Genomic DNA, 12,024 nt, shown 5'->3' on the forward strand with positions numbered 1-12,024 from the left:
TTTCAGTCTTGGGAGAGGTTTGTCCTGAAGGGACTTGATTGCTTGCCTTGATAGCTCCCCAGCAAAAAACTGGCTTGTTCTCATAGTAGCCAATCAGACTGCCATTTTTGTTTTTGGTTTTCCTAGCTGGTCTTTCTTTCAAGAAGTATCTTCTGAAGAAGAGAGAGTATATGCACAAGAACACCCACACTTGCAGATAATACCCACTTGACCTGGCTTCAATGGCTGGATGATCAGAGGTCAACTAGAAGTGGAAAGAAGAGGGGAAAAAGAGTAATCTGATACAATTTGATGAACTTGACCTACACCTATGGATGCAGTAGCTCAAAAGAGGGGACAAATCTTTACAGTGAGGATTATTCCTATCCCGTCCATACACAGGGTAGACAGGGATGGGCAACTTGGACATTGGCTACACAAAATGGGGGAGGAGGGGCTACAAAGGCAGGAAGTGACTGGCTTATAAGCTTTCCAGAGGGAACCTAGATCCAGAGGGCACAGAGGAAGGTAGAACCTCCACGGAGTAGTATCCAATCTGTCTGGATGGGACTGATGAAAGGAGATGGGGATAGCCCTCATGTGGCACAATAGTGAATAATTACTATCAGGACTGACTGTGAGGGTTGGAAATGTAAAGGTAGACATTTTGTAGCAAAAGGAGGGGAGTGGTTGACTTTGCAGTCCAGGAGTGGAGGTCCCTGGGACCATCAAGGGAGAAGAGTGTAGTGCGGGACCCTACCCAGAGAAACAGGGACACCAGAGATGGAGGCAGAGACGACATGAGAGATGGAGCGGCTGGGAACTCTAGACCCAGAGAGGGAGAGGTGCTGTGTGCTGATGACCGGGAGGCAGGTTTGCAGGGTGCACCCTTTGGCTGGTTGATGATGCATGGAGGGGGTTGCAACCATGGCAATGTAATGATATACGATAGGATGAATGTAAAGTTAATGTTCTCCAATGTAAATGATCACATAATTCACAATAAAACATTTAAAAAAAAACTATCTTCTGTTCCTCTACCTACTCCAGGCTGGTCTGCTTGTCTTTTCAAGTGGGAATTTCCCATCTCAGAAGGTTCTGGATGGGGATCAGGTTTCCACCTAAGGTCTTATACCCTACAAAGGCTCTGCAAGAAGCCTCTTTCACTGGACAAGTTCTAGCACCCCTTTTAGGTATTCCAATCAGTTATAGGTTGAAGGTGGGCTTACAAGATTTCATTATCATCAGTTAGTTACACATTTAAAAAATTTGTTAGGGGTATAAATATATATTCTTACGGAACCAATTTTGTGATACACACACACACACACACACACACAAATACATGTATAACACACACAACTTAAACAATTGTCACTATAGTTCATTTTCTAGAAGTGCATTCGTGATTGCTTCTCTGCTCTTAACTCACTATAAAGGAAAAAAGTGTTTGATACCAGATGATTCCAGTTAGAATCAACTACTGATGGCTTGCATTTTCACCCTGATGTACTGAATCATAATCTACCATTTAACAAGATCTATGAGAACAACCTGGGGATCTAGTGAAAACTCAGTTCCGAGTCAATATATCTGGGGTGGGAATGCAGATTATCAGCAAGGGTGAAATCAAAGCCTTGAGTGAACTATGCCTGTAAGCATCCTCAACCTGTGGAATAGAAGAGTTGGAATGGACTACAGAGTTTTTGCTGCCCAATGCCGTCTTTTAAAAATGCTGAATAATTTAGACTAGATTCATAGCGCTAAGACATTATCATAAAATACTTATAAATGTTCTATTTAATGGAAGGCAATACAATTGTAAGTAGTTTCTCTCTGAAGTCACTTCTAAGTCTTTTCCCAGATCGTAGACGTGATATGGAATACACATCATTTGTCTTTAACCCTATTATGCATGCTAATTACAATGGATTTTCCTAAATAATTAATTTCATGATATTTGGTCTGGGAATACATTCTTATTTCCAAGAATGTTGGGGAATATCTCAATTATGGGAAAAATCCCTTAATCACAAAGTTACATTGAATCCTTAAACAGAAAGTAAGGCCCTAAACAGGTTAAACTCTGGCTGGATCCAATTCCACTGATGAAGTTTAAAAACTACAGCCTTCAGTATGAATTGTTCCTCAATGTGAAAATCTTCACAACTGGACTAATAAATAATATGATAAATGAAAAAAAGATTGAAGTTTCAAAGACTTTATTTTACTTGGATCCACAATCAACACTCATGGAAGCAGCAGTTAAGAAATCAAAGGATGTATTCTATTAGACAAATCTTCAGCACAAGACTTCTTTAAAGTGTTCGAGCAAAAATGACACTTTGAGTCATGATATTTTCAGTCCCCTCATATGTATGTGAAAGCTGGACAATAAATAAGGAAGACTGAGAATAATTGATGAATTTGAATTATGGTGTTGGCAAAAGATAATTGAAAGTACCATGGACTTCCAGAAGAACAAACAAATCTGTCTTGGATGAAGTACAGCCAGAACACTCCTTAGAAGTGAGGATGTCTAGGTTTTATCTGTTGTTCTTTGCCCATGGTTTCAGGAGGGATCAGTCACTGGAGAAAGACATGATGTTTGGTGAAGTGGAGGGACAGTGAAAAAGAGGACGACCCCAATGAGATGGATTGATATAGTGATGGCAACAATGGGCTCAAAACAAGAAAATCAATTGTAAGGATGGCACAGAACCACGCAGTGTTTTGTTCTGTTGTGCACAGGGTTGGTATGAGTAGGAACCAACTCAACTGTGCCTAACAACAAGAACAAACAACCACCAACCAAAAACCACCACCAAACAACCAAACCACCAACCAACCAACCAAACACCAAGCACCAACCATCCACCCATCACCCACCCAACCACTCATCAACCACCCACCAAACAACCATCCACCCCTAACCAAACAAACAAAACAAAACAACCAAACAACAACATCTTCACAATTTTATTTCTTATCAAGTGTTGGTATACAGCCATTTCCTGAGTCTTTTCATCAGTGTCCATCACCCCTCTGCTCCTGTGTTTGCGTTCTGAGTATTTCCTACCTCCATATAGGTACTGAGTGTTGGCCGTAGACATGTCCTTGCTCAGCTCCACTTCAGTGAGTCCATCTGCCCTCTCTCTTGCCAGCAGCATCACCAACACAGTACTTGTTAAAGACAAGTCAAGCTCAGAGGTACTCCACAGAACTGAGTACCTCTGAGAGAGTGGATTTAGAATATCAAAAGTGGAAGTCTACTAGGGAAGGGGAGCATTAATTGTGAATGTATTCACTCTACTGATTAAGAGACAGGACACAGAGCTCAGGAACAACATCTACACTGTCATTTTTTTTTTTTTTAAACAACACCACCCACTACCTTCAAGTCAATTCTGATTCATAGAGATGATATAGGGCAGAGCAGAACTGCTGCTCTGTTATTAACATCCCAGCCCCTAACCCCTGGGTCTTCTTCTGCCACTTCTACTATTAGATATATAGTACATAAACATGTGGGTGTGTGTGTGTGCAAGTTCATGATATGGTGAACACAAATTGGAACTGGAGAGTAACAGTATAAAAGGAACTTTCAAAAAGTTCATGGAAAGATTAAATAATGATGGAATGTTCCCACACACTTTCTGAAGCCCTGTCATATGTCAAGGATAAGAGCAATGGGGTTTGAAAATCAAACAGAAATCAACAGTTAATTGGTAGAGAATTAATTCAGAACAATGACTGCTTTATAAATTAAATTCATGTTGAAATCATTTCAAAATTAATAGCTCTCCCCTCTTCTCCGCCAGGAAAAGAAATGCCCAACCCAGTGTGAGTGTGGGAGTAGAATTGCAATCCCTAGTGTTTTCAATGGCAGTAATCTCTTGCAAGAGGATTGCCAGGGTTTCTTTTGAGATACTTTTGGGTGGATTTTAATTTCCAACCTTTTGGTTTGTAGCCAAGCACTTAACCATTTGTGCCACTCAGGTATACATTTTAAATCATAGATTTTATTTTCTAGATCAGTTTTAGATTTACAAAAATATTAAGAAGACGGTACAGAGATTCCCATATACCTGCCTCACCACACACAGTTCCCTCTGCTATTAACAGCTTGCAGTAGAGTGGTACATTTATTAAGACTAATGGATCTTAGTAATTGACACATTATTATTAATGACAGTGCACCCTTTGTGTTGAATGGTTCTCTAGGCGTGGGCAGTACTATAATGATAAGCGTCCACTGTTACAGACTCATTTCACTGTCCTCCACCTCACACTGAGTTTCAGTTATTCATCATCACTTGGCCATTTGGGCCTATAGAACAAGCACCGGACTGCTAACCAAAATGTCAGAGATTTAAACACACCAACTGCTTCTACAGGGCTGCTTTGAATCAGAACTGATTTGATGGCATTTTACAACAACAACAACAATATTGGCATACTAATTACTGGCTTCAAGTTCAATTTTAAATCAATTGTGCTTGTGAAGCAAAATTGTAATATGTGCACATTGTCTCCTATATTTAATTTTGAGGAGATTCTAAACACAATCAAAATGAATTTTCCATATCTAATCTTCTTTAAGAGTACATAGAAGGTTAACAAAATTGTGATGACGTTTTCATTCATCATTAGAGATACATAAGACAAATGTACTTTTTTAAGTTGCTTTGTTGTTGTTATTAGGTGGCATCAAGATGGTACAGACTCATATTGACCCTATGGACAGCAGAATGAAACACATCCGGATCATGACCGTTGTTACACCTCAGAGCATTGCTGCCACCACTGGGCCAATCCATCTCATTAGGGGCCTTCCTTTTTTTCTCTGACCCTACACTTTACCAAACACGATATCCTTCTCTAGTAACTGGTTCCTCCTGATAATATGTCCAAAATATGAGAAATGAATTCTCGCCATCCTAGCTTCCAAGGAGCACTCTGGCTGCAATTCTTCCAACACGGATCTATTGGTTCTTTTGGCAGCCCACAGGCACTTTCAATATTCTCCTCCAAAACCATAACTCAAAGGCATCATTTTTTCTACAGCCTTCCTTATTTATTGTCCAACTTTCACATGCATATGAGGTTTTTGAAAATATCATGGCTTAGATCAGGAACTTCCAGAGGTTCAAGCTGGATTCAGAAGAGGCCGTGGAACGAGAGATATCATTGCTGATGCCCGATGGATCTTGGCTGAAAGCAGAGAGTATCAGAAAGATGTTTACCTATGCTTTATTGACTACACAAAGGCTTTTGATTGTGTGGATCATGACAAGCTATGGACAACATTGCGAAGTATGAGTATTCCAGAACACTTAATTGTACTTCTGAGAAATCTGTACCTAGACCAAGAAGCAGTTGTTCAAACAGAACATGGGAACACTGAATGGTTTAAAATTAAGAAAGGTGTGCGACAAGGTTGTGTTCTTTCACCATACTTATTCAACCTGTATGCTGAGCAAATAAGATGAGAAGCTGGGTTCTATGAAGAAAAACGTGACATCAGGATTGGAGGAAGACTCATTAACAACCTGCGATATGCAGATGATACAACCTTGCTTGCTGAAAGCGAAGAGGACTTGAAACATTTACTGATGAAGATCAAAGAGCACAGCCTTTGGTATGGATTGCATCTCAATGTCAAGAAAACCAAAATCCTCACCACTGGACCAATAAACAACATTCTTATTAATGGAGAAAAGATTGAAGTTGTCAAGGACTTCATTCTTCTTGGATTAACTATCAACATTCGCGGAAGCAGCAGTCAAGAGATCAGACGAAGTATTGCATTAGGCAAATTTGCTGCACAAGACCTTTTTAAAGTGTTGAAGAGCAAAGATGTCAGCTTGAAGACTTAGGTGCGCCTGACCCCAAGCCATGGTATTTTCAATAACCTCATATGGATGCAAAAGCTGGATAGTGAATAAGGAAGATCATAGAAGAATTTATGCCTTTGAATTGTGGTGTTGGAGGAGAATACTAAAAGTGCCATAGACTGCCAAAAGAACCAATAGATCTGTTTTGGAAGAAGTGCAGCCAGAGTTCTCCTTGGAGGCCAAGATGGCTGAACTTCATCTCTCATACTTTGGACATGTTGTCAGGAGGGAACAGTCGCTGGAGAAGGATATCATGCTTGGTAAGATGGAGGGTTGAAGAAAAAGAGGAAGACCCCCAACGAGATGGATCGTCCAGGTGGCATCATTGATGGACTCAAGTGTGGCAGCGGTAGTGAGGTTGGCCCAGGATCGGACATTGTTTCGTTATGCTGTGCATGGGGTCGCTATGAGTCAGTTCTGACTCGATGGCACCTGACAACAACAACAACAGATCAGGCATACCTTAGTCTTCAAACTGACATCTTTGCTCTTCATCACTTTCGATAGGTCTTGTGCAGCAGATTTGCCTAATGCAATGCACCATTTGATTTCTTGGCTGCTGCTTTCATGAGTGTTGATGGTTGATCCCAGCAAAATGAAGTCATTGACAATTTCAATCGTTTCTTCATTTACATGGATGTTGTTTATTAGTCCATTGGTGAGGAGGTTTGTTTTCTTTATGTTGAAATGCAGCCCATATTGAAGGCTGTGTTCTTTGATCTTCATAAATAAGTACTTGAAGTCCTCTTCATTTTCAGCAAGCAAGGCTGTATCATCTGCATATTGCAGGTTGTTAATGAGATTTCCTCCAATCCTGATGCCATGTTTTTGTTCCATATAATCCAGCTTCTCAGATTATTTGATCAGCATACAGATTAAATAAATATGGCAAAAGAATACCACCCTGGTGCACACCTTTCCTAATTTTCAACCATGCAGTGTTCCCATGTTTGTTCAAACCACTGACTCTTGGTCTATGTACAGGTTGCTCATAAGCACAATTAAGTGTTCTGGCATACTCATACTTTGCACTGTTCTCCATAGCTTGTCATGATCCACACAATCGAAAGCCTTTGTGTAGTCCATAAAGCACAGGTAAACATCTTTCTGGTATACTCTGCTTTCAGCCAAGATCCATCTGATGTCAGCAACGATATCCCTCATTGTATGTCACTGCTGAATCCGGCTTGAACCTCTGGAAGTTCTTTAACGATGTATACTTGCACCTGTTTTGTGTTATCTTTAGTAAAACTTTACTCACATGGGATACTGATGATATCTTCTGATGATTTCCTCATTCCATTGGGTCATCTCTCTATGAATGGGAACAAATAAGGCTCTCTTCCAGTCAGTTGGCCAGGTCGTTGTCTTCCAAATTTCTTGACATAGATGAGTAAGTGTCTCCAGTGCTACCTCACTTTGTTGAAAGATTTCAATTTGTGTTCCATCTATTCTAGGAGACTTGTTCTTTGCCAATGACTTCAATGTACCTTGAACTTCTTCCTTCAGGGCCATTGGCTCTTGATTATATGGTACCTCTTAAAATGGTTGAACATTGACCTTTTCTTTTTGATACAGTGACTCAGTGTATTCCTTCCATCATCTTTTGATGCTTTCTGAATCATTCAATATTTTCCCCATAGAATCCTTCCATACCACAAGTTGACACTTGAATTTTTTCTTCAGTTCCCTAGACTTGAGACATTTTGAGCGTGTTCTTCCCTTTCGGTTTACTAATTCCTGGTTTTTTGCATATTTCATTATAATATCTGACTTTGTCTTCTCGAGCTGACCTTTCAAATTTTCTGTTCAGCCTTTGTATCTCCTCATTTCTTCCATTTGCTTTAGTGTCTCTATGCTGGAGAGCTAATTTCAGAGTCTTCTGACATCCATTTTTGTCTCTTCTTTTTTTTTGTCTTGTTAATGACCTTTTTTCTTCCTCTGTGATGTTCTTCATGTCATCCCACAACTCTTCATGTCTTCAGTCTAATACATCAAATCTATTCTTCAGATGATCTGTAAATTCAGGTGGGATATATTCAAGGTCATATTTTGGCTCTCATGGACTTGGTTTTCTTCAGCTTCAGCCTGAACTTGCATATTAGCAATTGAAGGTCTGTTCTATAGTTTGCCCTTGGCCTTGTTTTGGCTGATGGAGTTTTCCACCATCTCTTTTCACAGATGTAGTCAGTTTAATTTCTGTGTATAACATCTGGTGATGTCCATGTGTATAGTCATCTTTTATGTTGTTTTAAAAAGGTATTTGCAATGAATAAGTCACTGGTCTTGCAAAATTCTGCCATGCATTCTCCAGCATTGTTTCTATCACCAAGGCCATATTTTCCAACTATTGATCCTTCCTCTTTGTTTCAAAACCTTTGCATTCCAATTGCCAGTAATTATCAATTCATTTTGATTGCATGTTTGATCAATTTCAGACTGAAGAAGTTGGTAGAATTCCTTAATTTCATCATTACTGGCTTTTGTGGTTGGTGTGTAAATTTGAACAATAGTGGTAGTAACAGTTTTTCCTTGTAGGTGTAGGGATATTATCCTATTACAGACAGTGCTGTATGTCAAGACAGATCTTGTTATGTTCTTTTTCATGACGAATGTGATACCATTCCTTTACAATTTTTCATTCCTGGCATAGTAAATGAGATTATAAATGGCCAATACTAGTCCATTTCAGATCACTTAATGCCCAGGATGTCGATGTTTATGCATTTCATTTCATTTTTAACAATTTCTAATTTTCTTAGTTTCAAATTTCATATATTCCATGGTCTGATTATTAATGGATGTTTACAGCTGTTTCTCTTTGTTTTGAGTTGTGCCTCATCAGCACATGAGAGTCCCAAGGGCTTTACTCCGTTCATATCTTCACGGTCAACTCTACTTCGAGGAGACAGCTCTTCCCCAGTCGCATCTTGAGTGTCTTCCAACCAGAGGGGCTCATCTTCTGGCACTAGATCTGACTCTATTTTGCCGCTGTTCTAATGTTTCAATGTTCAGTATTCTGCTTCTGACAGTGTTCCATTGCTATTCATAAGTTTTTCAGTGACTAAATATTTGGAAGTAGTCTGTCTCTCCTTCTTCCTATTCTATCTTTATATGGAAACTAAGCTGAAACTTGTCCACCATGTGGACCCTGCTTGTATTTAAAATACCGTGGCATAGCTTCCAGAATCATAGCAACATGCTAGCCACCACAGTATGTGAAACTGACAGACAAACGGTGGTCTAAGTTGCTAATGCACCTCAGAAACTTGTTTTGCAGAATAATCTAAGCGTAGTGGTTACGAATCAGGCTGCGAACCTTAAGGTCAGCCGTTCGAAACTATCAGCTGCTCCACGGGAGAAAGATGAGGCTTTCTACTCCTGTAAAGATTTACACCCTCGGAAACCCTGTACAGGGTCACTATGGGCTGGAACCGACTCGACGGCACTTAACAACAACAACATTATTTCTTAGGCCTTTCTGTGATACCTCTGTGTAATTTTTAAAACATCACTAGCAAGCTAGATTTCATTAAGTGAGAATTGTCACTGTAGTAAATTGTTAACATATATCATAAATCTCTATTAAACCTTAAATTACAGTGTTTGCCAACTGTCAGTCTTTGAGGTGATAGTTTTAACTCAAGTTTAATTTTGAGTGTCTTCAGCCTGCCTTCTCACTGGATTTCCAAAATAGTTAAAATTTTGGTATTAACTGTACATTACCATGTCTTGTGTTGTATTAATCAAAACTCAATTCAGAGTAGCACATTTAGCATCTTGGTATAACTAGGGATCTCTGATTTACACGAAACAAGAAGGAAAAGTAGCAATTAACTATTAGGTCAAGATGAAAATTTAAGGGGAAGATGCATTTCATTCTTCCAAAGGATTTTTTTTTAAGTCCCTATTAAATGTTATCCAATGACTGAATCGTGGTTAATTTAATAGTGGCACACTTACACGTGCTGTGCATGACAAATCTGGAGTAAAGAAGAAATGAGTCAGAGGATCACCTTTGTAAACCACCTGCAAGTAATGCCAATCCCAACAACAGCTTGATAATGTTTTCAATCAACTTGATCACATACCCATGCAGTTCCATTTGAACTATTCAATTTTATCAATTTAATTGACCATTGTGTACACTGCAATTCTTATGCCAAGAAGGACATTAGGTATACCTTGATGAAGTACAGTTAAGTATAGAACTTCTTTAGTTTTTTGGGGTTTTTTTAGTAACAGTAAGAAGAATATAAAACCATAATATCTTTAAAATCAAAACCAAATCCAAACCCAAACCTTAAACCACTGCCACTGAGTCGACACTGTCATTGTGACAGGACAGGACAGAGTAGAACTGCTGCTTAGGGTTTCAGAGACTGGAAATCTTTAAGGAGCAGAAAGCCTCAACAATTTTCATGAAGTGACTGATGGATTTGAACTGTTGACTTTGTGGTTGGCAGCCCAGCATGTGACCCACTACACCACCATGTTGCTGTTGTTGTTACGTGCCGTTGAGTGTGTTCTGACTCATAGTGACCCTGTATAGGGTTTCCAAGGAGTAACTAGTGGATTTGAACTGATGCCGACTTTATGGTTCCCAATCCAGTGCTGATCCTATAGTGATACACCAGAAATCCACATAGCTTCTCAAATAATAGCCTGTTGTTCTTAGAAAGTGCCATTGAATTGGTTCTGACTCATAGCGACCCTGTATAGGGTTTCCGAGACTTTAAATCTTTCTTCTTTAGACCTGTTGGTGGCTAGAACTACAGAACTTGTGAGATGCAGTCCCATGCTTATTATTCCATAGAGTCACTGCTCTCCACCCACATGATAACTTGGTGGTGGTTATATATGCTGTCAAATCGGTTCTGACTCATAGCAACTTGGTATAGTGTTTCTGAGGCTATAAATCTTTAAAGGAGCAGAAAGCCTCATCTTTTTTTCCCCACAGAATGACTGCTGGATTAGAACCGCTGACCTTCTGGTTAGCAGCCCATCGTGTAACCCACTACACCACCAGAGCTCCTCACATAAGAACTCTGTTGTTGTTATGTGCTGTCAAATCGGTTCCGACTCATAGGGACCCTGTGCAGAGTTTCCAAGGAGCACATAGTGAGTTTGAATCACTGACCTTGCAGTCCAGTGCATTATCCCTCAGTATCACATCAGGATTTAGGAGAGGTAGCTTATACATATATTTTAGAGGTTAAAAATGATTATCCTCTTGTGTTCATAAGTAAAAGATAACAAAGGGGATTATCATTCTTGCAAAAAAAGAGATATATAATTTTGTCCAAGGGCAGTGAAATGTAAAATTTTCTTACGCATATAAAATCCCCTTAGAGTTTTGAGTTTCTGAGTTGATATTGATCCTGAACTGCTCTTTTTCTCTAGACATTGTATTGACAACGTTTAGAAATACTTCTTTTCACATTTAGACATCGTCATAATTGTTGTTGTTGTTAGGTGCCATCAAGTTGGGACCAACTCCTAGCAACCTTATGCACAACAGAATGAAACACTGCCCAATACTGGGCCAACCTCACAATTGTTGCCACGCTTGAGCCCATTGATGCTGCCACTTTGCCAATCCATCTCACTGGGGGTCTTCCTCTTTTTCTCTGACCCTTCGCCTTACCAAACATGATATCCTTCTCCAGTGACTGGTCCCTCTTGACTATATTTCCAAAGTATGTGAGATGAAGTTTGGCCATCCTGGCATCCAAGGAGCACTTCAGCTGCACTTCTTCCAACACAGATCTGTTGGTTCTTTTGGCAGCCCATGGCACTTTCAATATTCTCCTCCAACTCCATAACTCAAAAGCATCAGTTCTTCTATGGTCTTCTTATTCACTGTCCAGTTTTAGCATGCATATGAGGTTATTGAAAATACCATGGCTTGGGTCAGGTGTACCTAACTCTTCAAGCTGACGTCTTTGCACTTCAACACTTTAAAAAGGTCTTGTGCAGCAGATTTGCCTAATGCAGTACATCGTTTGATTTCTTGACTGCTACTTCAATGAGTGTTGATAGTTGGTTGATCCAAGAAGAATGAAGACCTTGACAATTTCAATCTGTTCTCCTTTGATAAGAATGTTGTTTATTGGTCCAGTGGTAAGGATGTTTGTTTTCTTTACAT

This window comes from Chrysochloris asiatica, unplaced genomic scaffold, assembly GCF_000296735.1.
Source record: "Chrysochloris asiatica unplaced genomic scaffold, ChrAsi1.0 scaffold00134, whole genome shotgun sequence".
NCBI lineage: Eukaryota > Metazoa > Chordata > Mammalia > Afrosoricida > Chrysochloridae > Chrysochloris > Chrysochloris asiatica.